Below are 25,860 nucleotides of genomic sequence, written 5' to 3'. Positions count from 1 at the left end.
GGAGCCGAACCGGGCAGCGTCAGTCGGTCTCACTCACTCAATCAAGCACTCAACCTAAGCTGCACGTCTGTGAGATGTCGGAGAGGGAAACCCTGTGGGCACCGGCAGAACTCAAGCTCTACCCAGAATGGTGAAGCGCATGGCATGGTGGCACAGGAGTTTGCACTGCGCAAACACTGCAAAGGCACAGGTTTGAATCACCACCCCATCAAGCACACCTCAGAGGTTAGACTAACTGGTGGGGGGAAATGTCTTGAAGAAGTGGTGAACTGGCGCCCTGTCTGGGGCTTCTTCCTGCCCTTCACTCAATGTGGCAGGGATGGGCACACCGTCAATAGAAACGCGGCATTGACACCCATTTTGGAAAGCACGCTGGGGGGAGGTAAGCAGCCAATGGGATGGAGTGGCATAGAGAGGACACACACAGACACACACACACTCACAGATAGACTCACAAACACACACACGCGCTCACGCTGCCAATGTACTGTCACAGTACTGGATAAACAGCAGGCAACGGCAACTTGATGTCATTCTGTTATACCGAACTTCACTCTGAGACTCTTTACAAAAGGCGAACGCAGTCAAGTCAGTGTTTCTTTTGTCTTCTGTGGGGTCTTCTGTCCGGAGGGCTGAGGCACAAGGTGGTCTTGGTCACTGACTGGTTGTCACATATTGCAACTTATACATACCATCATAGGCGCCATATTCGCAATAAATATGATGAACCGTTAATATAGCTCTTTCTATATCTATCTATCTATCTATTATATAGCGCCTTTCATATCTAGCTATCTGTCTATTATGTAGCGCCTTTCACATCTATCTATATGTCTGTTTAGCTATCTGTCTATTATACAGCGCCTTTCATATCTATCTATCTATCTAGCTAGCTATCTGTATGTCTGTCTGTCTGTCTGTCTATCTGTCTATTATATAGCGCCTTTCACATCTATCTATCTATCTATCCTATAGGGCATACAGTTTGCTGTGGGACTGTTTCTGAAAGGCACTATATAATCTACAGCTCCATAGCTCCTTCTCCTCTATGTGTGTTCAGTTCATTTCTTTTCCTCTGCTATTGGAGTGTTTCATGAAAGACGCTACATAACAGAAATCTTATAGTTCTCTTTTTGAGTTGCACACACACAGATCTTTCTTTCTTTCTTTCTTTCTTTCTTTCTTGCCCCTCACAGCCCGTCTTTGCCTTTGCTGGCGGGCCGGCTTGTCCCACGCACAGCCCCTCCTCGTGGTGACATGATCCAGCTGCTTTTTTCCGTGCCCCCCTTGGACACGCACACCCCCCACCCGACGAGGCGTTGAGGTTTTTTCTTTCCTTTTTTTTTTCCCCAGCAGATCCGGCTGTCATCGGGGTCTCTGCTTCATGCCGGTGACAGCTGGTGAAGATGGCAGTGGTGACACAAGAGGTGGGCTGTAAACGTCTCCTTGTGCTCTCATGGCCGCCCACTGCTGCGCTCTCATCGTGCTGGTTGGCGCCACTCGGGACGTGTGACGTCTTCGCCTGACGTGACATTTCATCGTATTTTGACTGACGCAATGTTAACGGCTCAGAGTGGAAAGCCCCCTTGGTCCATTTTGGGTCATTTGCCAGAAGCGTCCCTGCCATACATAAGGGAACTCCATCTGCAGCTGTTTAGGTGGTCCCAGAATGTTTTGGGGGGGGGTGATGAACTAAACCATGCCATCCATAAGTCTTTTAATGTTGATAAAGGAATGGAGTCTTCATCCTCCGGCCATCCACCTTTTAAATGACCTCATGGGCAGCCTGAGACTCTCCCAGCAGCTACCCATGCCAGGCTGGAGCCCGACGCCAACACTCTCCCCCATTTCTGTGCCCTTATTGCTCTTTTTCTGCTGCTGACAGATAGTGATGTTTATATAGCGCCTCTCACCCCACATCAGCTGCCACCAATGTGTGCCACCCAGCTGGATGATGCGATGCCAGCCATTGTTGTACCAGTCTGTTCACCACACATTAGCTATCAGGTGGTGAAGGTGAGGGAGAGCGAGAAACATGGGGGGTGGGGGATTAGGGGACCACCACGGACAGGGTCAGGGTCATTTAGCAAGGTTGAGGCCGAGTCAGGACCTCGGTTTTGCATCCCATCTGAGGGACGGTGACAGTTTTTACAGCACAGTTGTCCCTAAGCCTAACCCTGATGGCCTCAAAGACGTCTCTCTTTCATGCTTTTCCTAGATGGCCTCCCCTCCAAGTCCTGGCTGGGCGCACCCATGCCGAGCAGACACAGCAGCTCATGTCGGGCAGAATGTACCATGGAGAGGTGCTAATATAACATCACCCTGCAGTGGTGGCTCATGGTGGCACCCTAAGGAGAAGGTGCCCTCCGGGGAAAAGCAACTGAACCCTAGTTGAAGGGGCTCACTGCTGAAAGGCGCTATATACAGTATAACTGCAGGGTCCCTCATTCTGTGTCCACCATTAACTTTCTCTAACATGATGGGGCCCATGCTGTACAAAAATGGAGTTGATTGTTCTATCCATCATATTATAAAGCACCTTGGCATGGTAAAGGCGCTATATACAATTGCAGAGTCCCTCATTCTGTTTCTGCCACTAACTCTCTCAATGACACTGAGTGGGTTTGCTTAACCCGGCGGTGCCGGACTCCATTGCTCTACAGCTCATAGTATAAAGACCTTTGGGAGGGTATTCACTATGGAAAGGTGCTATATAAAGTGGCACCGTTATGAGCTGACATCGTGTGACCCTGAGCTGGCACTGTGTGACCCCAAGATGACACCGTGTGACCCTGAACTGGCACTGTGTGACCCCAAGCTGGCACTGTGTGACCCCGAGTTGGCAGTGTGTGACCCTGAGATGATACCGTGTGACCCTGAGCTGGCATCATGTGACCCTGAGCTGGCATCATGTGACCCTGAACTGGCACTGTGTGACCCCGAGCTGGCAGTGTGTGACCCTGAGATGATACCATGTGACCCTGAGCTGGCACTGTGTGACCCCGAGCTGGCAGTGTGTGACCCCAAGCTGGCACTGTGTGACCCCGAGCTGGCACCATGTGACCCCGGGGCAGGTCACTTCACCTGCCTGTGCTTCATCTGTTAAAACAAAAACAAACATGTCACCAATTGTAGTTCAAATGTTGTAAGTCTCCCTGAATAAAAGTGTCAGACAAATACTAACTAATCGTAAGACCCCACAAAACTCATAAAGTGACGGGCTCATCGCAAAACCCGGAGGAAGTCACTTCACCTGATGGTGCCCACCGTCATACACATTTGGAATTAATTGTTTTCCTAGATATGTAAAAAACCCCTCGGGGTGATATTCACTATGGAAAGGCGCTATATAAAATGGCACAGTAACAGACATACTGCCTGACAACTGAGATGACATTGTGTGTCACACAAATAGGGAATTAATTGTTTTATAGATAAGATTCTGAAGCACCTTGGGATGGGGTTCACTAGTGAAAGGCGCTTTATAAAATGGCACAGTTATGGACTCACTGCACGACCCGAGGAGGTCACTTCACATCTTGGCGCCCGCATCATTCAAGAGTGCAATTAATTGTTATGTAGAACAGATTCTAAAGCACATTGGGATGGTATTCACTATGGAAAAGGCGCTATAAATGGAAAGGCTACAGAGGAGCGATGCCTCGATGCTCGCTTTCTAAGCTGATGCTCAGGGTTCGAATCCCATTGAGGGGAGAAGCTGCTCTGTTTCAGGTTCTTAATCAATTTGGTCTTCAAACCCTGAGGGTGTAGGTTCAAATCCCACCGCTGACACCACTGTGTGACCCTGAGCGTCAGCCAAATAATAAGTAATAATAATCGTAATATAAAAGAATAATAATAATGAACTCACAGCACGACCCCCGACCCCATGCCCACCATCATACAGATACGGAATCCATTGTGGTAGATAATGTTACAAAACACCTGACAATGGCATTCATTACGCAAAGACGCTATAAAAACTCACAGCATTTAGACTGGGAGCGTTCACACTAAACAAATATAGAAACAAGTGAGCTCATGTTCTAAACCTGTGGCGTGCTCACTGTAAAGGCGCTATATATGAGGCGGCACAGTCACAACGTCAGATTCCACTACCCAGTAATGCAGCAGGTCATTTAACTGGCCACTATTCACACGGTACAAATACAGACATGAATTGAGCTTATCCAGCACCTTGGGGTGGTCTTCACTATGTAAAGGCGCTATATATGAGGTGGCACGGTCACGACGCCAGTCTTCACTACTGACTCATAAAGCAGTTGACATTGACCTGCTGCCTGTGTTCACATGGTACAAATACAGAAGTGGACTGACCTTGAATCATAAATCGATCATTTCAGGTGCCTAATGGGGTTCAGTGTGTAAAGGCGCTATATATGAAGTTGCACAGTCACAACGTCAGCTCCTACTCTTAACTAACTGAGCAGTTCCTTCAACCTGCCAGTATTCACGCTGCACAAATACCAGAAGTGGACTTGACCTTGTCATATATATGAGTTATATGAAGTCGCACAGTCACAACGTCAGTTTCCACTACTCAGTAATGTAGCAGTTACAGTTTAACCAGCCACTGTTTAGATGGTACAAATATAGACATGAATTGATCTTTTCAAGGACCTTGGGGGTGGTGTCCACTGTGTAAAGGCGCTATATATGAGGCTGCACAGTCACAACGTCCTCTCCTATTCTCGACTCATCGAGTAGTTCATTCAACCTGCCAGTGTACAAATACAGAAGTGGACTGATCTTATCAAGGTGTTCAGTATGGAAAAGGCGCTATATACTACAGATTTGGTTTCCATTACCGACTCACTATGTTATATCGAGGGGGTCGCTTAGCCTGTCCGTCTTCCCATTGTATACATAAATATGGCTGCAACTGACCTCTAGTTCTCTGCTGCTGAGGATTTTCTCCACGCAGAGGCACTCAATGAAATAAAGGCTGAGGATTCTCATCAGTTTCGTCCTCACGCCTGTTAAAGCATAAGAAGTCGAGAGAGAGGAAGGTGAGAGAGAGAGACAAAGTGATGAAAAAGTGCCTGGACACACTGAAGACCACCACAGCCTGTCCCCTCACAAGTCAGGACATGACGAACGGGCAGCCCCCCATTTCAGGGAGACGGCATCGGCCGCGCCGTCTGGCAGGGGAAGGGTTAAGGCCGTCTGCGCCTGACATCTGGGAGTCATTTGAAACATTCCAAGAGGCTTACCACATGTTTTCAGATGGATTAATCCTGGCGAATCGCTTCTGCTGTCAGGAGTTTGAAAAATGTTTTTGGTATTGTTTTTTCTTTCAATTTTTTTTTTTTTTCCTTCTTTTGGCACCAAGCGTAGTGAGAAGGGCGCGGGACCCTTAGCATTGAGCTCCACCGGCTGTCCGCTCCTCCTGGCCTTGAGCTTCACTTCAGGCGCTGTAAGCACTTACAGAGCATCTAGGAGATAAAAGTGGGCCAAGTGAGCGCTTAGGGGGTCCGACCACGCCTAGTGACCACCCGGTTCCAGGGATATGGGGGTTCTGTACATCGGTTTCATAGCTTAGGTCCCTGATGTCACATTATGACACGACTCGTCACCTAAGGACGTCAGATTACACGACCAGGGACCTCTGGGGCTTTGTAACCGCCTTCCAGCAGAGGGTCACACTTCCCATGTGTCGTGAGCTCGCGCCTTTTTGTGACGCACAATGACGTGCTGCCCGTGTGAAGGCCTCAAGGTACGGCGAGGTCCGCCGCAATTCTGTCACCTTTTTATTTTTTTTCTTCTGTCATGGCATGTGCCACACGAGACATCAGACAGACGGGCCTCTCTTCGCATTTCTTACTCCTCGTCACTGCAGAGAGCTCGTCCCGACGACTTAAGGTGAAATCAAGCCTGTGTGATTTGGGAATCCGACTGAGTCACTGGGGATGTCACACTACATGACCAGCCGTCACACACGTTCAGCACCGGCTATGTGTGTGTGTGAGAGAGCTGACAGCCGGTAACGTGCTGCCTGATGGAGATGGTGCCCATGATAAGGGTTAACGGGGACGGCCACCTCAGCTGTAATTTTGGCCCCTTTTTTACTTCATTCTGTGGTGGCACATAAGAGCAGCAGACATCAGACAGACGAGCTTCACTTGTGTTTGCACCCGCATCACTGATTCCTCACTGCTGGATTCTACGCATTGTACTTCTGGGTGGGCGTTCAATGGTGCCCACCACTACAAGTGAAGACAAAATCAAACTGGTGGGATTTGCGAGTCACAGACGGGTCTGATTGGGGTCCAGGGACATCAGGAAACACGACTGGGAAACCCCATGAGCACTCAGCAGGGGGCACGACACAGACCCTGCCCGGGCAAATTGTTATGCACACTGCACTGGGCACATTATACTGGACATATTACACTAGGCATACTACTGGGCACATTATACTAGGCACACTACTGGAAATACTACACTGGGCACACTACACTAGTCACACTACTGGGCACACTACTGGGCACATTATACTAGACATACTACACTGGACACACCACTAGGTACACTACACTGGGCACACTACTGGGCACATTATACTAGGCATACTACTGGAAATACTACACTGGGCACATTATACTAGACATACTACACTGGACACACCACTGGGCACACTACTGGAAACACTATACTGGGCACATTATACTAGGCACACTACTGAAATACTACACTGGGCACACTACAATGGACACATTACACTAGGCAAACTACTGGGCACACTACACTATCCACACTTCTGGAAACACTAACTGGGCACACTACACTATACATAGTACACTGGGCACATTACTACCAGTCACACCACTGGGCACACTACTAGGCACACTATACTGGGAAAGCTACACTAAGCACACTACTGTATACTAGTCACACTACATTAGGCACATTAAACTACCCTGGGCACACTACACTGGGCTCACTACTGTATACTAGGCAAATGGCACTGAGCACATTACAGAGGGCACACTTTCCTGGCAGGGCCTCCTTTAACTCTCAGATCAGCCTTGATTGTTCATGGCATGGACTTCACAAGATGTTGGCAACGTTCCTGTGAGATTCCTGTCCATGTTGATAAGGTGGCATCACACCATTTGTGCAGATTTGCCCGCTGCTCGCTCACACTGCTCGTCTCCTGTTTTACCCCCTGCAGGGGAGGCCACTGACCTCATCGTCCCGTTCATGACATCACTTTTGCTTTGTGACGTGGTCCAGCCTCATACATTCGAAGATGGCCATGGAGGCGATGCAGGTGGTCAACAGCAATACTGGAATTGGCACGCGGTGACTTTTGACGGTATAAACAGGGTTTAAGTGCACCAAGCAAACACTGGGCCCACCGTTACACCGCCAGCAGCATCCGCCTGGACTGTTGACTAAAGGTGGGTTCTGACCCTACCATCGTGCCCCTTATCAGAAGGTTGGGAATCTTTAGCCCTGGCGATGTTCTTCTCGTCTTCAGCTGCCCACCTTTGGTCACCCCGTTCCCTTTGCATCCTCGGCTTTCTGTTCTTAGCTGACAGGAGTGGAACCCAACGGGGTCTTCTGCTGTTGTCGCCCATCTGCTTTAAGGTTCTCTGCATTGTATGCACTGAACTTCTGGATGAGCTTTTATTGATTGTCGGCGCTCATGCAGACTGAAGCCCACCCTTACGACTGCAGGGGAAATCAAACCTGTTCGAGGGCATAAGATCCCTATAAAAGTCACATGAGGTGACATGGTCGTAGGCAGCACACAAATCTTGGGCTTGGGGGCGTCGGAGGGGCACACAAGCACTCCAGGGTGGCACTTCTTGCTTTTTTAGTTCTTCTCTGCCCTTTAGTTTTATTGCTTGTGCACAAATGACGTGGCAGGAAGCGGTGAGCTCACTCTGTTTTAGGTGGAGGGCCGTCTAGGAAGGGAGGATTAACACAGGTCTCCATGGAGGGAGACGTCGTGCGATGGTGGGCACTGCCCACTCACTGGTGTTGTGTTTTTGGAGGTCCATCCTAATGTTGCCCTTGTCACAGTCCGGTGCACCGTGTACCAAACAAAGCTTCTCTCATGCAGTCCCTGTCACCCGGCACTCCCTGTGAGGTCACTCCGTGTCCCACAGTCACACTCGGCAGCCACCAAACCTGTTGTTCAGACAGGGGAACTCATTTGGAATGAAAATGAGCCCACTCAGTGCCAGCCTCAGGGGCAACACCTGGCAGAAGCAGCGGCAAGTGTTGGCACTCACAAAGACACCGCCGCACAGGCCTTGACCTTCACTGACTGAGAACGCAAAGACCCCTGGCAAGCGTGGCAGATCAGGAGCCCCTCGAGACCAGCCCCCATTTTGAGTTTTTGTTATTTTGATTTCTTATTTCCTTTCCTTTTGCAGCTGCTGGCACCTGCACGCCAGATCAGATAGGCGGTGACCCAGTTTAGCGATGCCATCAGTAACAACTTGTGGTTATGAATCTGAAACCACAAGGTTCACCGGGTTCACAGACTCCTCCCTTGGCACACTGGGTGACCCCGATGCAGAATCACTTTACGTGGCGCGCTAGGGCAGGAAGAATTTGTGTCTCTGGAAAACACCCACGGAAGACACACTGGCCATCTGTCATGCTGTATATAGCGCCTTTCCCATCCATCCATCTATGACTTTGTGATAAGAGGGGTGGGCACATGTGGCAGCATTTCAAACCCAGCAAATGCCAAGGGGTAAGAAAGGTCACTGCTTTATTGAGGTGAAATAACCACAGGGTGGGATGAACGCAGGAAGCAGCCGAAAAACAACAGAGCCACAGCCTTTCCTGAGCCTGCATGAACTGCAGTTGAACCCCCTGTCAATCTGATGGGGTGGCTTCTCCACTTGCCCACCACAGTGCCACACCGCCCTTTTCACCACCCATTCTTTTCTCTCTCTCTCTGACTCTCATGACCCTGAGAGAGAGAGAAAGAGAGATGGGCAGCAGATGAGTGTTCGCCATAAACTCTCCATCCCACCGTCTTGGCCATGAGGAGACTTTACAAGAACCCTTATTTCCGGGGTCTCTTCTGGAGTCAGGCCAGAACCCCCTCTAGCGGCCCCTGATGGTTTTCGATCAACTCTTGTAGCAGAAGCCATTCCCTTCCTCAAACGTTACTCCGGCGGAAGCGTCCACTCCTCCCCAGCTGACAGCGGCAGGGTCTACTGTAGTGTATAACACACAAAGTCTCGAGACCCCCTCACTTTATCGTTGATTTGACGTGAAATGGAGAAATTTGTCACTGTTGCCCATCAATCCTCACTCAACCCATAGAGACGAAAAATCTTTCCAGAGAGATCTGGAAATGTATTAAAAGTCAAAAGCTGAAATCTCTCCTCCCTAGGGGTACCCTGACCCTTTGCTTTGGCGGGGGGTCCCGGTTGGTGTAATTCTCTTTGTAGTTTGATATGTGCAGCCTACAGGCCCGCCTCCCTTCTGATATCAGAAGTTTTGGTCAGTAAACATGTTGACGTGTCGCAGGTTGATTCGATTTGTTGCCTTGTCACTTGCGGACATTTTGGTGCACTGCTCAGATGTGTCCTGGTAGTCCAATCCCCACTTTGCCAGTTACGATGGTGGTCTTGACGGTCACAGTGCTAAAGATGCATAGGAGACAGAAAAAAAAAAATGTGAGGCTCCACGGCGCATAGCTTCAGTTTCTTTTATGAGAATCAAGAAAGAACAAAGGGTTGTTGCTTGGTAACAGTGGGGTGAAGGTGGGGGGTTTAGATGGCTTCCTCTGTAGTTGTAGTGAACTGGAGACACAGACAGGGTGAAAAGGATAAATGTCTTCCAGAAAGATCCACAAAGCAGGTCAGGACCTTCAGTAGCCTGCCTCATCCAAGGCAGCCTGACCCCAAACTCCACCGGGAGGTTGTGGCCTGCACGGTCCCAAAAATGGTGGACCTGGTTTTTTTTTTTTTACAGTTCACAAAATAATTCAAATTTCTCTTCAAGGGGAAAAGGATAATCCATAAAACCTCCGGTTTGATGTTCTATGACGACATGTCCCAGCCAAGCTATCTCCCCACTTTGCTCCTGAGACGGCTTTGGTAGACTTCAGCGTGACTGAATAAAGTGAGTTCAGAAAATGGACGGAATGCGGGGCGCTAGCATTGGCTCTCCAACCTCTGGAATCCTCCTGAATTTGATGAAAGATGACAGCTTGCTTTCATTAAAAATACATTCATGACAAAAATGCAATGCGTCACATGATGTCACTGCCTACAGCCGCCTAGGATTTGTCTGCTGTGACAAAAAGCACTTCCTACTCACAACAGATTAACAGGGCTGCCTGCTCCAAAGGTCTCAGCTGAGGGGGGCCGTGCATTGCCTATGAACTTGATCATTGTTTCTCTCCTTCTGCCATGTGGTTTATGACTTGGCGCTTCACATTATACCCAGTAAAGGTGTACACGTGGCATGTGCCCATCGATTGCTTGCTCTCATTGCTCTGGCATACCTGTAACCACATGGGTATTGTAGGGTGGGATATGTGTGGGGGGAGGAACTCTGCACAGTTGCACCAACTGCAGTTGTTGGTAGGTGGTGGGAGAGCTGGCTGGGGGTTCAGCATTTTCACAACATGGTGCACTTGAGGGGGACTTCACTTTGTCCCCTTTCAGGTTATTTTATGAAACACAACAACAACATTTATTTCTATAACACATTTCCATACAAATGATGTCACTCAAAGTGCTTTACAAGATGAAGAAAGAGAAAAAAGACAAAATATAAAAATAAGATTAGGCAAAAAGTAACAAAGAATACAGTAAGGTCTGAGGGCCATTAGGACAGAAAAAAACAAAACAAAAAAAAATCTGCAGGGGATCCAAGGCCACGAGACCACCCAGCCCACACTGGGCATTCTACCTAACATCAATGATCTCAATCAGTCCTCATGGTTTTCAGGCTTCACATGGAAGAATTAGACGATGATGGTGGTCATGTGGACCTCTGGTCTTCGATCCATCAATGTAGGGACTGCACGGTGCCACACGTGTTATGTATTCAAAGAATTTTTTTCTTGTAAAGGGATCAGGAGACGAAATGTAAAAAGCCGATATCACATCATGTGACTTTTAGTCATAGGGCATGTCAGACTGGCCAATTGGGCTTCACCGTTAGACCCTGTCAATTTAAACGACCGAAAAATCACTGGGAGTGTCTAATTTATCCACTAAGTGACAATTTTCTGGCATAGACGCTCTCTCTCCTTTGTTACTTTCTTGCAGGGAAAGTATTGGAATTGTCCAGAGATTGTGATGACTCTCAACGTTTTAGAACTTCCTGAGTCCGATTTACTTTCTCGTTTATGAAGTATTGGAATCGTCCAAAAATTTGACCTCGAGATTTTGATGAATCTCGATGTTTTAGACCGTAAACACTATTTTTGGAAAATTTGTCTGTGTGTCCATCTGTGTGCGTGTGTATGTAAACACGATAACTTGAGTACGCTTTCAGTCAGGTCAACCAAATTTTACATACAATTATCAGGGTACAGAACGTAGATTTCTATCAACTTTTGCACTATTTTACGCTAACTGGAAGTGGTACTTTACCATTTACTCGTGCAGCTGCAGAGTCCAATTTATTCAACTTCACTGTTAATAATTGTTCAATATACTATTAATTTGATTTGTTGTTGACAGTGCTTTAATGCACATAATATAAAAATGTAATCATTGTCTTGCAGTTTACTCCTCAAATATCCATCCCCATATCTGAGTATACGAGGAAGTCGAAGTGAGACCACTCTGACAGTCAGTAGCGTGCTGCCTGATGGAGCCGGTGTTGTACGAAGGGTTGACAGGTACGGCAAGTTCAGGTGCCAATGTCTGCCCTTTTCTTTTTCCTCTTTTCCATTCTGTTGTGGAATGTAAAACATGAGACATCAGACAGACGAGCTTCTCTTCTGTTTGCGAGGTCCAAAACACCTGCATTTCTTATTCCTTGTCACTGCAACCCCATGTGTTGTACTTCTGGATGAGCTTTCATTGGTTGTCATCTCTCATCCCACGACTAAAAGCAAAGTCCAACCTGTTTGATTTTATCAGAGTGAGTCGCACGACATGTCAGACTAGGTGACCGACAATCATGGTGGTGGTGGGGGGGGGCACACCTCCTACTTTCTTCATGTCACTAAGATTGTGCAAATAAAGGCTGCGACTAAAAAGTCGTCTAATGTGATGTGGCCTTAAGTCAGAAAATATGGAAAGGTTTGGGGCTAAAAAAAATCATTCCAACCTTTTGCCAAAGCCTAATCAGACACCAAAATTTGAAAAGTCTTTTTACCGAAAGTGAAACATTTAGAAAGCAAAGCCCACACCACATGTAAAGTCAATGTGGTGGCTCTGAGGCTAAGGATCTGCACTGGCAGTCGGAAGGTTCCTGGTTCGATTCCCGTGAATGCCAAAGGGACTTTGCTCTGTTGGACCCTTAACCTGCAAGTGCTTTGATTAGTGAGAAAAGCGCTGTATAAATGCAAAGAATTATTATTATTATAAAGAATTTTGACCTCACTGCGGTGGGCTGGCGCCCTGCCCAGGGTTTGTTTCCTGCCTTGCGCATGTGTTGGCTGGGATTGGCTCCAGCAGACCCCCGTGACCCTGTAGTTAGGATATAGCGGGATGGATTTTGACCTCATGTCGGAGTCCACAGTGATGACCCTTCACACCGGCCCGCCGATGACGACCTGGGTGATTAAGCAGAGCAAGACACAAGTTCATAAAATGGCAGCACCCTACAAAAAGACGATGGTGTTAAAAACAAAAGACTTGAAAATAAACATCTTTACGTTTCAAGGACATTTTTAAAGTGCAGAATTACATTCAACATAAATCAAAACCCTTAAAACAATCAAAAAAATTGAATTCAAAAAAGATACATAATGAAGTCAGGGAAAATGGAAAAGAAAATTACGCAAAGAACAAATTTTACTTTAATACTTTTTGACAGAATGAAGGAGATGCTTGTAAGATTTGTCTAACCCCTTTTCTTAGAAAGGTTTAAAATACGATCCTCCACAGATGTTACGCCCTGCACCGGTTATGTAACATGGAACCAAATTCCCAAATCCTCTTGTGAATGAAAACGGAATGCGCTCAAATGCAAACAAGCATTCGAATTGTGGACCTGCCTCCTGTCACGGCATTTATATTCATCTCGGTGTGGAGGCAGACCCTCCATGTTTTTTTCCAGTTGATTCTGGGGTTCGTCAGGGGTCTGTTCTGCTCCTACTCTGTTCAATACTTGCATGAACTGGGTGTTGGGGTCCAGCGGCTGTGGGACATCTGTTGGTGAATAGAGATTCACTGATCTTGACTTTGCTGACGATACTGTGATCTTCTCGGAGTCAATGGAGGCTCTGATTGGGGGTCACGAGAAACTAAGTGAGGGGTCTGAGTGTCTTGATAAAAACCAACATCCAGGCCTTTAATGACCTCTTGGGCACGACCATCAGCAGTGTGTCTGTCTGCGGAGAGAGTGTCGACCTCATCGAGAGGTTTACTTACCTTGGCAGTGACATTCATGTCTCTGGTGACTCTTCCTATGAAGTCAGTAGATGGATTGGGTGAGCAAGGGGGGTCATGAGGTCGCTGGAAAAGGGTGCATGGCACTTCTGATATCTCTGCAAAAGGACGAAGGTCCGAGTCTTTAGTGTCCTGGTGCTTCCTGTTTATGAAACATGGATGCTATCCAGTGACCTGAGATGAAGACTGGACTCCTTTGGTGTCTCTTTGGAGAGTCCATGGGTCCCACTGGTTTGACTTTGTGTTGCTCATGGAGTCCCAAATGAGGCACATGACCTGCATTTTGAAGGAGCGTCAGTTATGGCACTATGGGCATGTGGCATGATTGCCCAAGGGTGATCCGGCTTGCAGGATCCTCATTGTTGGGGTCCTGAGTGGCTGTACCAGGCCAAGGGGACACCCATGTAACACCACATAGATGGTCATTTCCGGGTGGTGGGACTGGACCGCCTGTCTGCCTGAAGGAATTGCCAATTCCCAAGCTGTTTCGTCATATGGTGGGTGAGGCAACATGCTATACCAGTGCATGCACCCCAACCTGACCTGTGCCTCACCTGGAGTACCTTATGATTGTTTGGCAGCAGGCTGTGAAAATGCACAGGTGAATTGACCATCTCCTTGGTGAAGAATTTTAGATATGCATAAATACGAGGCCAGTTCTCTCCCTGATGATGTTTTACAAGGCATCTCAGTTTGCAAATTTGGAACACTATGAGTGGAGCTCTTGATGGTGACATCAGCGGAGATCTTCTCCATCTTCATTGTTCATGTATCTCAATCCAAACTAAAACAACTGAAAATGCACATGATGTAGACATTCTTCTGCATTGGGCATGTGTGCATCAGCAGAAAAATCCTTGAAGGGGTGGTAATACCGCTGGCCACAGGATTTATTGCCATTTATTAGCAGCTGGTCAATTATTTGCCTTTTGCGCATGTATGTAGGATTCAAACTGTACAAAATACAATTTAGATGCCTACTGGCAAGCAACACAAGTGTCTTGGAAAGCAACACTTCTGTGCCCACCATTTTGTAATATGGTTTTCTACCATGAAATCTGACCAATCAGGGAACGAGACGTTGTAATGAGCAGGATCCAATCAGGGAGGGAAGGGCCATATAATAAGCATGAGCCAATCGGAGTGAGATTAGAGTCTGTGTTTTCGGAAGTACACAGCTTTGGAGCACATTTTCTAAAGTCTCTACATTCAGCAGTTGTCAAAAGGCAAAAATGGAGACTAATGTCTGTGTTTTTAAATGAAAAAGTAGTAGTGTGGATGGAGCCTTGGTATCCCTGTTCTGGACAAAGTTCTCTGATTTATCGGAGACTATCATGAGGGGTATTAAAGGATTGTTATTTTGTCTGTCCCACCCTATTAGACCAATTTGTTATGGGGAAACCGTATCAGGAGTACACACCTCCTAACAATATTGTTCTAAGGATCAGTGAGTCCTATAAACCCTGCCACCATGCAAAGGTCGCAGTCCTAGATGGGGTTTTCCAAGCCGACTTAATCCACATCGGGGTGCGGAGAGGGCATCACTTGGAGAAATGCAGGAACTCGTCGCAGGGCCCGCTCACACACACACACACATACACACGACTACACACATGTCCTCTCCCACGTCTTTGGGATGCGGAAGAAAACCCCAAACAGATACGAGGAGACCCGCAGACGCCACAGAGAGCGTCGAAGGACGAGATTTGAAACCAAGAAGCTGGATCTGTGAGGCAGTAGGGGCGCAAACTGGTGCGCTATTTTTTATTTGAAACAATCCAATTAACAAGACATTACGTTCAAAGCCGTTAACTACCTGCTACCCTCTATCCATATTTTTTTATTTTATACAAGCCAATTAACAACACCGCAAGGTTAAAGCCGTTAACTAAATCTTTTCACTTTTTCCCACGCTACATAGTCCTGTTTTTCATCGACGAGACTGCAGCGAAGTGGCTCCTCGATGAGGGCAGAGGGCACCTGTCAGTGTCACCCTTCCTCTGCCTGTAGCTGCTCAATGTGCCCGAGGCCCGGAGAATTCCCTTTTCCGTCAGGCGCCGCGATTTGCTTTCAACCCCCTCGCCCCCCTTAGGGCGCTCTCACTCTCGCTCGGAAAAACATTCAGGACATGTGGAGTTAAGACGGTCGAGGATTCGGCTGCACTGATTGGCTGCGTTTTACCGGGAAGTGGGCGGGAAGGGGCGGAGCGGAGTGTCGGGTGTCACGCAACGAGCACGTGACTGCCATGGCCGCTGTTACGCGCGACGCCGCTCGGTAGTAAACTGTAATCTCCGGCAGTAGAGGCGCTTCGATCCGTAAGGAAAGACTGCATTCTTTTCAGGCCGTTCCGAGCTCTTTGCTCCGCGCTGTCTTGTACCTTGGCCTCCCAAACTTTATTCGTACGGTAGTAGCAGCTGCGGCGTCGTCGTCGTCTACGGAGGAGGAGTCAACAGGTCTCAGGTATTTACTTTTTCCTTTTTTCAAGTCGGCTGTCGGCACCAACGTCTTTTACATAGCTTTTATTTTTTTCCTGTTATGTCAAGTGAAATGAATGAAACAATCCCCAAATGTCGGTTTTTGGCTTGCTTCTGCGTTCTGTTCAAATGAAACACCCCCTCACCCTGCATGGTGAAGTCAAAGCGGCGGTGAGTGTCGGCCTGTCAAGCGCCGCTTCGGAGAGGTGCCCGCCTGCCGCGTCTGTCTCGTCTTACCCACCTGCTTGCCTGCCTACCTACCTGCATGCCAGCCTGTCTGTCTGTGTCTCTGTGCGTGAAGGTATGCCTGTGTGTTTGTGGCTACACGCTTGAGGTTGCGACATTAAAAGTGACGTTGTGTGTCTAAGCTTTACGATGGGGGCGATCTTGCAGGGCTTTCCCACTTCGAAAACGGCGAGTCTGAAGATGACACTTTGCTCGGTCTGGAGTGGCATCCCGTCTCTGCTGACGCTGCATGTCTTCGGAATGCCGAATGTAAAGCCTCCAACGGCTCCGCGCACCGCCTGCTTAAAACGGTTACATTTAGACTCTTCGTTTTAATTTGTTTTTTTAATCTTTGTATTTGTTTTTTCGTTCGGGGAGGATTTATTTTGTTCAGTCCGATTTGGCATTCAGGTCGCTGTAACGTTCAAAAATTAACGAGTAGGTCCACTCTTACTACTCCATACGCTAAACAGGAAAATTACCCTCAGACCGGGAATTTGTTGGGTGTGTGGAATTGTCAACGAGAAGAAACTCGTTGCTTTGTTTACTAATTGTTTTCGGTTTATACATACTTAATGTTATGGCGCTGTGAATGTTTGAAAATCGTAAAATATCCCCATGCTGTACAAGTCAGTTTAAATTTAATTCAAATTGAAAGGTGCCCGTCGGGATTCCCACGCTTTTCATTCTGTCATCCTATTATCTGTACTTAACTTCAGGGGATTCCCTTAGTTTTACGCTTATATTGCACTGTTCATATTAACCGCTTTTGTGAGTAAGGAAATATGATGATGATTCTGTACTTAAGGAGTATATTAATAAAAGCGATGAGACAACAGTATAAAAGTAGGGTGGAAAACTTTGTATCTTAATGCAGAAAGAATTCTCTGCAATTTAACATCAGCAAAAACGAAGGAACTGCTTGTTTATTTTCTCCAAACTGGAAAGCCTCTGAGCCCGATCACTATTCATGGAATTGGAGGTGGTGCATGGCTAGAACTACTTGAGGGTTCACAACAATAGTTTGGACTGATCATGTAACACGGAGAAGCTATTTAAATTAAAGGGCTGTGCAGACCCTTTTTTTTTTTTTTAGGAGACTGTGCTTCTTTAATTTGGGTAGTAACATCCTTTACTTGTTCAATAACCAGGGGTGTGCTGGGTTGCAATAATAACTTGAAGTGAGACCCACCGAATCAACAAGCTAATTAAAAAGGCAGGCACAGTTATAGGGTGCATTCTTGGAGATAGTAGAGGAACAGAGAATGAATACAAAAATGAGTGCCATAATGAACAATGCTGCACGTCCTCTCACTGACACTAACACGGAGTACTTTCAGCCAACAAATTATTCGTCAGAAGCGTGTGAAGAGGTGCTACTGGGTGTCCTTTATACCCATAGTAATACACATTTTTAGTCCCTCAATGCAACTATAACTGCCAAGTTAGGAATTTTTTCCCCCCATTACTTTTCATTCTTTTTAGTCAATTTGGTGTACATTTGAGGGGGTCTGTTTGTCATAATATAACAATAATATTAATTCACCATCTTGAAAAAGCTAAATTTCCCTTTTGGACAACTAAAGATTGATCAATCTAAATATATTTATTTTAATATTTGTAAAATTAGAGAAAAAATGTATTTAATCTTACACTAAATTTCAGACTTGTATAATTGGTATGTGGACTGAGCTGAAAAGTTTTGAATACCTTGACAGCATACACTACCAATCACAAGTCTAGGCACACCCAGAAGTTTGTGTTTTTAATAAAAAAATATTTTTTATTAATATACAATGAAACTAATTAAAAATATAGAAAAGACATTAGCAGTGTTTGTAATTGCTATTACAATTTGAAATAGATTTTGAATTTACTACTGATATGACTGTAAAGGCACACGTTCAGCTACCTGTCCTTTAGTGTCCTAAAGAGCAGCTCCCTTAGCTTATCCCTAATTAGATACTTTTAACGCTAATTGATTATTAGAGAAACCTTTATAATTGCACTTGCACCGCTGAAACCTCTCGTTCTGTTCCTTTGGGATGCAGGCTGCTAGCATCCCTAAAGTTCATTTTGGGGTCCAACAATGGCCCAAATGAAACCACTTTCTCAAGAAACATCTCAGTCTATTGTTTTTTGAAGATTGAAGGCTATGCCATGTGAAAGATTGTTAAGATACTGAAGATTTCAATGTCTTTTACTGTATTGGGAGAAGATGGAAATCTAGATTTAACCAGGATAGAAAAAGAAGCTCCAGGTGGACAACTGCATAAGAGGATAAATACATAAAGGGTGTAGTTTGAGAAAAAATGCCTTATGGGTCTTCAGTTGTCTTTTTCACTAAATAAATCCCAAATACCAGCGTCATTTGCAAAAAGATAAAGATGACTCTAGGATACTGACCACAGTATGCTTTTCCAGTCATCTTCCATCCAATGTCTGTTTTTTTTGCCCATTTTAACCGTTTCTGTTTCATTTCATGTTCAGATATGGCTTCTTTGGGACTCTCTCTCTCTAGCAGGGGTCCCCAACTCTGGTCTTGGAGGGCCCTGGTGGCTGCAGGTTTTCATTCTAACCCTTTTCTTAATTAGTGTCCTGGTTTTTGCTGCTAATTAACTTCTTTTCAATTCATTTTATTTGACTTGCTCTTGAAAACTCAGACCCCTTAATTGTTTCTTTCCTTAATTAACAGCCAAACAATAATGAGATACAAAATGAGCCAAAACAACTGGTGTCCATCATACGGTATCTGAAAATAAAGAAAGATGAAGGTCTCAGGAATGCTGATCTGCTCAGGTCCCCAAAACATTCTATCAGTGCTCTTAGAAAAGAGAAAATCAGCAACTTCGTAAATGTCTGCTATTGCACAATGAGAGCAGCAACAAGCCATGGAATTAAAGAACGGGTTTAATTAATAACAAGAATCCTCTCCTAATTAATCAACTGGTTGGAGTGAAATTGGTTGGAGTCTGAGGCCCTGATTTAGTTGGCCTTCTGTTAGTTGACTTGTTTCATATTTCATATCTTCATATCTGTTTGGGTTTCATTTAAGGAAAGAAATGGAGCTATTCAGAGGAAGGATGAAGAAATTCAGGGAAACCAATCCTAAAAAACAAGTCAATGAAAATCTGAGGAAAAGGAGTTAATTAGCAAAAACTGGTCACTAATTAAGAAAACGGTCAAAATGAAAACCTGCAGCCACTGGGGCCCTCCATGATCAGAGTTGGGGACCCCTGCTCTAAAGCCAGCTTCCCAGAATTGTCTTTTCTCAGTTGTTGAAGTGTAGGAATGCCAATAACTTCTAACCCAGGTGAACAGAATAACAGGATTCAGTGGTGCTAATGTAATTACAAAGGTTTCTCTAATGACCATTTACCAAAAATTAATTGAGCTAAGGGAGTTTACCATTAGGACAGTGAAGGAATGGCTGCTGAAAATGAGGGTTTGCAGTCATAAGGAATAATAAATGAAAAATCAGTTATTTCCATGCTGTGAATAGGCATTAGAAACACTAAAACGAATGTCTTGGCTATATTTTTAGATAGATAGATAGATAGATAGATACTTCATTGTAACAGTATTCTCATAAAAAAAGATATCAATTCCTATCAAAAACTTAAAAGTTTATGGGTGTGTCTGGACTTTTGATTGGTAGTGTGTATAGAGTATATACTGTAGTCTCCAGACCAGAGGTGGTTAGACTGTATTTCTAACCTAGCATTTCTATCAGTGTTCCCATAAACACTGCAATCTGCCCTGAGCAGCTTAGGAAGCAGTGTAAAAGACAGTCTCTTCTACCATAAATCCTTCACTGCTGCTCTGCACTTCACCTGTGTCAGACTCTGGCCTGAACAAGTCAAGCAGCATAAGAGTAGTTCAGAGCAGAGACTATACCTTAAGAAACCACTTAACCCCAAGTCAGTCACATGAGGCATAGCTGGGGTCAACACTAAGCACATACATTCACAGCTTGGGAAGTGTATGCTGGGCAGAACTGCACTCTGCTTTGCTCAAAGTGCCATGACTAGCAAATCTACAGGGTGTGTTGGATGCTCTTTGCCTTGACCTGTGCTAGATACGCAGAACCAACACCACTTACTTAGTTGGGATTATCAGAAGTATTTAGGGAGAACACAGGTTGTGTGGTTCTGACATCTAAGATTCCTGCAGCCTGCCAGCATACTAGTGACGCATCTGTGATGCCAGGGTATCAGCAAAAGCAGGTCTGTAGGATATTTTCCTTCTGTTTATATGATATGTTTGTTTATTTAACACCTTGACTGCACTGATGCAAATATGTTCCTTTTTTAGTTAATACGTCATACTTTAAATGTATGTTAAATAATAGAGAGAACCTATAAGAAATTATTTTGAAGTGTAAAGACTTCAAAGGAGCTAATATATGCAAAACACAAGTCTAAGCAAGAAAAACATATGTTTTGCATGTTCAGCTGTTGGTTAGGGTTCATGATAATATAGCAGTTTAGTAGTATTTGCAATCAATGGTGTGTGGACACTTTCAACCTGAAATAATCTATGAATACGTAGAGTTGTCACTGTTTTGTTTTTTTGAAAATACCCTGCATAATAAGCATGTGGATTTAGTAATTACTATGAAACAAAATCAAAGTAACAAAAACATTCTGTATATGTATTAGATTGTGGTTTATTGATCCCAATGGGAAATTCCCTTACTCCAGCAGCAACACAGAGCAAAGTGCAAACTGTTACTGAAGTGCACAGCACAGAATTATGCATATAATATATCTGGTGTTAAGATGTTTTACATAGAACATCACTAAAGAAATGCCATCTCTACACCATGGTGTCATTCATCCATCTTCCTGACCCACTTATCCAGGGCAGGGTTGTGGGACAGATGGAGACCATCCCAGCAACCATCGGACACAGGGCAGGAACAACACCTGGGCAAGGTACCAGCCCATCACAGAGCGATGTACACACACAAATTGTCATGCCCATAAACTCCCGGGCCAGTTTGGCAATACCAATCCACATAACCTGCATGTCTGTGGACTGTAGGGAGGAAACCTACATGGACAAGGCGAGGACATGCAGACTTCATGCTGGGAACACTCGGCGCATGAACCCTGGCCTCTGCATTGTGTGCCAGCAGTGCTACCACTGTGCTGGCATGCTGCCCACCACCGAGTCTGTCATGGTGAAGTAAATGAGTGTAATTTAATTTATTATGGATTGATTGTTGTTAATTTCATAAGAAACAGGTTTGAGAAGTTTATAGTAATTATGTGCACCCTATCCAGTTGCCGGTTTGTAATGTGTATGTTCTCCATGTGTCTTTCCCAACACCCCCCAATTTCACATTCCCATAGAGACCTGAGTTTAGGTTAACTTGTTATTCTGAGTTGGCCGTGTGTGTGTGTGAGTGCTCGCGAGCAGGAGTGGGCCAAGCAACTGATTGGTTCATGGTTTGTTCTTTTCTTGACTTTGGACCCCAGTGTCCCCAAATTGTGGCTTTGAAGATGTTATTTCAGTTTTATCCATATGAGTGGTTGTTAGTATATACAGAAAAAAGAAATGGATAGTGTTGTTTACAAACATGTAGCGTAGTTGTTATAGAAGTATGAGGTATAAAGAGAATATGTTAAAGCTCTCTGGGAGCCACACGGTGAATTTAGTATCATGCGGCCATCTTCATCTTTCCTGTCTGAAAGCCTGTTGTGTTTTTGTGCCAACCCCCACACCCCCAACTTTTTCACTCCAGTTTTATTGTATGATATTCTACTGTATCGTTTACTCCGCAGTGTCATTGCCATCATTTTCCTGTTTGGCCTGCAAAGCTCTTTGCAAGTGCCAATTTAACTGTGAAAACATTTCAGTTTTGAATATTCTGTCCTACTTTTAATGCCAAGTTGAATACTGAATGAGTGAGCTGTTTTCATTTTGTGATGTGGTGAATTTTTGCTTGCACTTAATATTACGAATGAGTAGATAATTTTCTTTGTTTTATTTTTTGCTGTACATTTTGATTCAACTTCTGATAGCAATCAATAGTAATCTAATATCATTTATCTTTAGGTATTAAAGCAATATGTCATTTGTTTTGGCAATAAGTAAAACTCTGAGCTGCTGCATTTCAATGAAATTCTTCTTATTCTCTGCCTCTTAGACTAGAAACTGTCATGCTTAAATCATTTGATTTAAGATTCTGAGCTTTTATGGTAGACCTCAAAGTAGTTGTTATTTTAACTCTCGTTAAGGCAGCACAGTGACACAGTGATTGGCTTAGTCGACTCTGTATGTGATTGTATGCATTAGTGTGCACTGTTAATGGATTGATGTTTGGTTATAACCTTGTAACTGACGAGGCTGGGGTAAGCTGCTGCCCCCAAACCCCGAATTGTGAATAATCAATGGATAACATGACTGGTAGTTAGTGTTTTCAACTCCTTTATAATTGAAGTGCTCTTCTTTTTCTTCGTTGTATTGGATATTATTTGCACAAGCAATATTGTGCAAGATTTTTAGTAGTGGCATCTGCAGGTAGTCGACTGTAAACCACAAAGTTGCTGGTTAAGTCTTCACCACTCATCAATAGTGTAGGCCTATTTATTAATCTGCTTGAATTCCTATTGCACAAATATGTAGGCAACCAGTTGTATTACAGCTCTCTGTTTATAAGGCATCGTGTAAGGGTATTAGAATTAGAACGTAAATGTTGATTTGGTATCTGTTTGGGAATGTTTTGCACAGCTAAAATTCCCATTCTTAATTTTCATATGCAGACTAAAGAAGGGTTATTGCTAAATGAAGTAAATTGGAAACATTTTCAATAATTGATCTTGCACTATTTTCAAATTCATGTCTTCCCTGTGTAGATTTTAATTGTATTTAGCTTGCAGGACTTCTGTCGGTAAAATGTTTCCTCAACAACATTTTATATTTGCCAAGGCAAAACCTTATGATGTTTGAATCAATAGACATCATCTGGAATGAGTAAAGTGAAAAAGAAGAAAAATGCGTTTGATGCTTCATAACCAAAATAAAATAATCTGATGTTATTTCATTCAAAATTACATTTTAATAGTACATATTTTAAACAAAGTACCATATGTGAAGGTTCAAATTAAATTTAAGCCAAGCCAAAAATGGCCTTGAGTGTAACTGGAACCAGCATTATTTAAATTATAATATGGGTAGACTTGTGTTTGCTTTGAAACTATATTTGGTTAAATATGTTGTATTTAGAAAGCGAATACGTACATAATGAGGATGTAGGGTACTTTGCACAAAGTGTATTTTTTCTGTTTAGTTTCTTTACAAATGTAGCTGCAAACTCATTTTGAATTTTAGATACTAAAATTAAACAGATTTTTAAGTAATTCCACATAAGCCAAGATATATATATATATATATATATATATATATATATATATATATATATATATATATATATATATATTAATGCCATGAACTGCATATTATATTTAAGTTGAAGTCCCCATGACAGACTCCCAGTTAAGAGAACATTTTGAAGGAATCTGTTCAGTTTTACTGCCGTGTGATGGATTGAGTTCTCACTCAGAGCTGCTCATGCCTTGTGCCTGCTGCTGGCAGGATAAGCTGTGGCCACTTTAAGGGTTTTTTGCTACCATCACTTTTTCATGTTTGTGTGGGTTTTCTCTGGGCATTTTGGTTTCCTATTGGATTCCAAAGTCAAACTAGCCTCATGTGAACGACTCCTTATGTACATGTGTTTTTCTGTGTACTCTGTGTTGGTTCCTGTATTGTGGCAAAGCTGGCAGATTAGTCTCCAATTCCCCATCTTGCTGTATTTACGAGTACGTGTTCAGAAAATGGACATGCTTACTTTCTTAAGAAGACTCCTTACTTTACACTGTATGTTACACCATAAGACAACACAGTCTTTGTGAAATTAAATGTTTCTCGCGTATTCATTCTTGCCCAACAGATTTGCCACCATGGCTACGTTTCCAGGCAGCCCTTGGTGTTTTTAACCACTTCAGTTTTTCATAACCAGATCTCTCAGCCTCCACAGGTCATTTGAGATTGTCTTTATAATTGCTGAAAAACCCAATTGCCCCTGCTGCAAGATGGCATTTCTGAAGGCAGCAATGTAGTGTATATTTAAGTTGCTTTGCAGATTTGTTTCTTATTTTATCTTCAGTTTTAGATTTATAAGATACTTGTGTTATTCACAGCCTAGGGCTGACATTTTGTAGTGTCTTTAATAAGTTATTTCTTGGTGCATTTGTTGCCATTTGGCATAAACACATGTATTTTATACTTTGGTAAATCAAAAGATATTCAGACACATGACCAGTTTTTAAATTAATAATATGTAGACCAGCCAGCATTAGTAAATATATTACATTTGGAAAAAGAAAAAAATATATAAGGATACTAAAAACAGGGGCTATTAAGTATGCTTTTGGGATGTGAAAGGAAACCAGAATACAGTGAGAAAACCCATACCCATGTAGGGAGAACATACCACCTTCATACAGAGAGTGCCTGGGCTTTGCTGTGCTCCAAGAACTGCGAGGCACCAACGCCAACCAGTGCACCACCATTGACTTAACAGACTTATACCAACCATTGGACCTTCAGTGCCTGCGGTGGGTTGGCACCCTGCCTGGGATTGGTTCCTGCCTTGTGCCCTGTGTTGGCTGGGATTGGCTCCAGCAGACCCCCGTGACCCTGTGTTCGGATTCAGCGGGTTGGAAAATGGATGGATGGATGGACCTTCAGTGCATACTCCCAACAAACCTCCTCCTCCTCCTTCAGCTAGACACCAAATTTGAGTTTTTCCATTTGTCTCTGAATATTGCCTACTACCTCCACATCTAGTTTCTCAATCTGCCTTTGGGTTGTTCCCTTCAACAGTAATTGTCATGCTGTACCTGTTTTTTAATTTATTTTTTAAGTTATAGTGTACATGAAAGGGAGATATTTTACTAGGACCCACTTTATTATTTTTTTCAGTCCGGGAAATTCTGCTATTGTAAATTTGTAAAACTAAAATACAAGTCCTATTATTTAAACTTAAAATTCAATCAATTCAGTAGTTTCTACATGGTATAATTATCATTGCCTAGTGCAGCTAACTTAATTTCTAATAATTATAATAAAAAAAGAAAGATGTGTCTGTGTAAAACAGTCCAGCAAAGTACCAAATCTTTTTCTTAAAACGAGTTTCAGTTTTGAGTGGCTATTTTTCATTGTGGAAGGTATCAACATATTAAGTGAAGAAAGAAACCTGTCCACTTATGTTCAGCCTTGCAGGTTTGGTAAAATGTCTTTCAGACAGAAACCAGGCAGGAGGAAGCTTGTTCGTTGTGTCTTTTATTTACTGTACAGCAAATGCTGAAGAGGGAGCATTCATCACAGTAGCCTGGTACAGGATGGTCAAAGAAATAAGGGCAGAGGTCCATTTTACAAACGACTGAATTTACATAACAATGATGATTAATGCATACATATACTTTACTCTAATTTGTTGGTTTGCTCCCAAATAAGTTGTCCAAATAAAAGTCTATTCTACTACACTCTTGTTCTTCTCCTATCTCGTATCCCTTGAA

At 44.1% G+C, this 25,860-nt stretch overlaps 1 protein-coding gene across 1 annotated transcript in view; it reads left to right on the top strand.

Annotated features, from left to right (window-relative positions):
* The first annotated feature begins 15,772 nt into the window (after window positions 1-15,772).
* The window catches only part of raraa (retinoic acid receptor, alpha a), a 270,178-nt gene continuing 260,090 nt past the window's right edge, over window positions 15,773-25,860 (top strand). The window contains exon 1 of the mRNA XM_039740824.1: window positions 15,773-16,034. The gene's annotated coding sequence lies outside the window, so the exon portion shown is untranslated. The remainder of the gene's footprint in view (window positions 16,035-25,860) is intronic.

This window comes from Polypterus senegalus, chromosome 17, assembly GCF_016835505.1.
Source record: "Polypterus senegalus isolate Bchr_013 chromosome 17, ASM1683550v1, whole genome shotgun sequence".
Lineage (NCBI taxonomy): Eukaryota > Metazoa > Chordata > Cladistia > Polypteriformes > Polypteridae > Polypterus > Polypterus senegalus.
Note: the sequence above shows the minus strand (reverse complement) of the source record. Positions and strands in the feature narration are given on the sequence as shown.